Source organism: Tupaia chinensis, unplaced genomic scaffold (genome assembly GCF_000334495.1).
Source record: "Tupaia chinensis unplaced genomic scaffold, TupChi_1.0 Scaffold149501_1, whole genome shotgun sequence".
NCBI lineage: Eukaryota > Metazoa > Chordata > Mammalia > Scandentia > Tupaiidae > Tupaia > Tupaia belangeri.
Genome location: NW_006209345.1, coordinates 3402808 through 3406316, shown reverse-complemented (window position 1 = coordinate 3406316; position 3509 = coordinate 3402808). Strand labels below are relative to the sequence as shown.

Here is a 3509-nt window from a genome sequence, read left to right as displayed (position 1 = left end):
TGGAGACAGCAACATATGTACCAAGTTTATGGGCTGTCCTGAGGAGTCAGGGAGGTGACATATGAGGCTAGGCTCTGGGACCCTTACTACTACCCAGGAGCTTCCACTGCAGCTACTGTTCCTTAGATGACAGATTCCATCTCTAAAGAGACTCACTATGTGTGAGTTTCCTTTTTTTCCCTTTTTAAAGACATTATTTTAATATTGGCGGTATATCAAAAATACAATATGATGTTATGAAAAATCTCAAGGGATAAAAGAAGCTTAATTGTGGCTTTTGGGTTTCCATTTAATATAAACTTGTTTCTTTTTTTTTTTTTTTGATGAAATTATGTCTACTGAAAGAAACTTGGCAAAATTAGAGCCATAAATGAAAGGGAGTTCACCAAAACTGGCAGATCTGTTCCTCTAAGCCATACACGTCCTTCAAAAGAGTGAAGTAGTCAATGCATTTTGCAGGAATAGGTGAAGGCATCCCAGGCCAAACATGTATATATATATATATATATGGGGGTTTTTTTTGGAGAACTAACATTTATTTTATTTTAAATTAATGTATTTACATTTAATCACATCTTTACAGTGTACAGCATTCCAAGCCAAACATCTTAACATACCTCTTTCAGATTTGGTGGTGCTACCAATGGAGGTGCCGGATTCATTCTGTTTAGGGCAGAGAAAAATGACTCATCATATATTTGCTTTTCACTGTCTTCAAACCGCGATAGTAAGGTTTCTAGAAGATCTTCATTCAAAGGTAACCTGAAGGACTCGCAGAGCCTTTTCGGTTTTTTTGGAGAGGTTTTTGCTATAGGGCGCATGTGCTCGCCAGAAAGACAGAGAGAGACAGAGAGACAGAAAGTGAAAAATCACCCTCCAGGGGGGATGGCCACACCACAATCCCTTCTCCTTCATTCTCCTCTCGGGATCTTGGGCACGCACGCACACGCACCCAGCATGAGTTTAAGCCACCGGGTCCGGGACTCGAACCACAGACGACTACATGGGAGTCCAGCGACATAGCCATTACCGTAACTGCTGGTCCCCTCACATAGCCTTTTGATGCCTTGGTGGGTAATACATTTATTTTTTTCTCGATCTTCATATGCACAGGTGGAAATGAATCCATCAGAAGTCTTTAAAGTATTCTTGAGCTGTTTGTGAGCCTGTGTAGTTAAGAGATCCAAGTTCAGACATGGCTCCTCAGGCACACGGTAGTGACATGCAATGGTCACAACTTCCTGCTCTATGAGTTTCCCAATAATTATACTCATCGCCATTTCTCTGAATGTATTATAATCCACCACCTTCATGAGATTACAATCAACAGCTCTAAATACCTGCTTGATATCTCTGGATTTTGTCTCTTCATCTTTGAGCTTTTGTAGGACAAGTTGAAGGTTGCTAAAAGGAAATTTATCTGTATTATTCTCCATGTGTTTTAAGGTATATTCATCAGCACTGAGCAAAAGAAATAGGTAGCCATTTATGTGCACCTATTACATGCTCCAATATACAGCTCCTTGGGCTGGATATATTCTGATAGTTCCCTTTTAAAGACTTCTTGTCCAGGCCTCTTAACACGAATTCTTTTGAAGAACATCCTACCACCATACCCTGAATTTCTCTCTGTAGGTTTAAACACCGAAATTGTATTATCACTGAGATAATATGAAATAACGAACACTCTGTCCACATCCTCACATTCGTCAGTGATTAGTTTTGCAAAATATGACAGTATATTGCTTATGTTGTCTTAGTTGTCTAATTCCATAAACTTATTGAATTTTTTCTTATGAGCTGTGGGCCAGAGGCCTATGCAGGTACAGAGAGAATCCTCTTCAGATCCAAAGCCATTATCAGGTGGAAATTTCCTTTCTATTTTTGGAGGAGTAGGAGCCTTGCATAGAATTGAGGTAAAGTTCTCAATTCCATAATTAGATCTATCATCACACTTCATAAATTCATCGCAGTCACCAAGGAGCGCTTTCCTTCCCCACACATTGATGGTGGCTCCTATGGTCAGGCCAGAGTCTGGTAAAATTCTTGGTCTACTTTTCCTAGCTCATATCTGTCCAACAGGCAGCCTGGCACACAGGTCAGAGACAAGCCACCGTATACATCGAGAACTGCTTGCCCAGTTCTCTCGCCTGGTTGAAAGATGCCAGGTGGGCCATGCTTGGGCAGCTGACTCCTCCACAGAAACAATGCCATAACATCCCAGCCCGAGTTGTGTGGCATTAGTTCTTTGATTTCAATACTATCATTGGTCAAAAAGTAATGCAGGACAAGATCTCTATAGTCCCCAGTCAGCCTGAGCCATCCCACAGGCAGAAGAAATGCAAAACCTTCCCATCATACTCAAGGAACTGTTTCTGGGTACTCAAGGACTCACAGGGACGGAAAGGCGTCATGTACTCTAGCGTCTCGCTCCATAACTTCTTGTAAAGATCTTCCGGACATGGTCCTAGGGGATTTATTCTGATTCCTACTTTCTTCAAAAAGTTTTTTTGTGAATATATCACAATCATAAATCTTGAATGTCTTATCACTGAGTCCAGGACCCAGTGGCTTAAACTCACGCTGGGTGTGTGCATGTGCGTGCCCAAGATCCAGAGAGGAGAATGGAGGAGAAGGGACTGTGGTGTGGCCATTCCCCTGGGGGGTGATTTCTCACTTTCTGTCTCTCTGTCTCTCTCTGTCTTTCTGACGAGCATATGCGCCCTATAGCAAAAATCTCTCTCAAAAAAAAAAAAATCCCTTGAGTCCGTCTGCTATTTAACTCCTCTGGCTCATTCACTTGAATTGTGCTATCTTCAAGGTAGTAGCCGATTTTTTAGTATCTTATTCTGTAGTCCTCTTGGTCTTTATCAGGTACTTCATCTTCCAACTAGGCATCAAAACAGAACACCCTTGGAGATTGTGGCCTCAAGGCTGATAATCCAGCCCGGGGTGTCATGTGTGTAGTCCCTAAAGTGCCTTGCAGTCATTTCATGGGCTTTGACATCTCCAATGGACCCTCTATTCCAAATCAGATGGAAGAATTTTCATCTACTGGATATGTGTGAGTTTTTTTATAAAAAACACCAAAACACAATGAAAAGACAAGCACTAAGGAGGAATAAAAGTAACTTTAAGTGGGGCAGGATAGTGATACAGTCATACGACGCAACACTGCAAGGCTGACCCACATGGGAAGGTTTCAAGTTCGTTTCCAGAAACAACCCCCGCCTCTCGAGTATGTCGAGTCCCACCTATGAGCTGGCGCTTGCTGATACTGGGGGTGAACCATGGCACATATTGGGGTGATGTCTCTCTGTTTGTCTCTCTCTTGCTTACAGAATAAATAAATAAACATCTTTTCTTTCTTTTTCTTTCTTTCTTTTTTTTTTTTTTGAGAGTTTTGTTTAGGTTTTTTTTTGCTACAGGGCGCATGCGCATGCCAGACAGACAGAGAGAGACAGAGAGACAGAAAGCGAGAAATCACCCCCCAGGGGGGATGGCCACGC

At 42.0% G+C, this 3509-nt stretch overlaps 1 pseudogene; it reads right to left on the bottom strand.

Annotated features, from left to right (window-relative positions):
* Positions 1–325: 325 nt before the first annotated feature.
* Positions 326–3509, bottom strand: part of LOC102478475 (EF-hand domain-containing family member C2-like) — a 25374-nt pseudogene continuing 22190 nt past the window's right edge.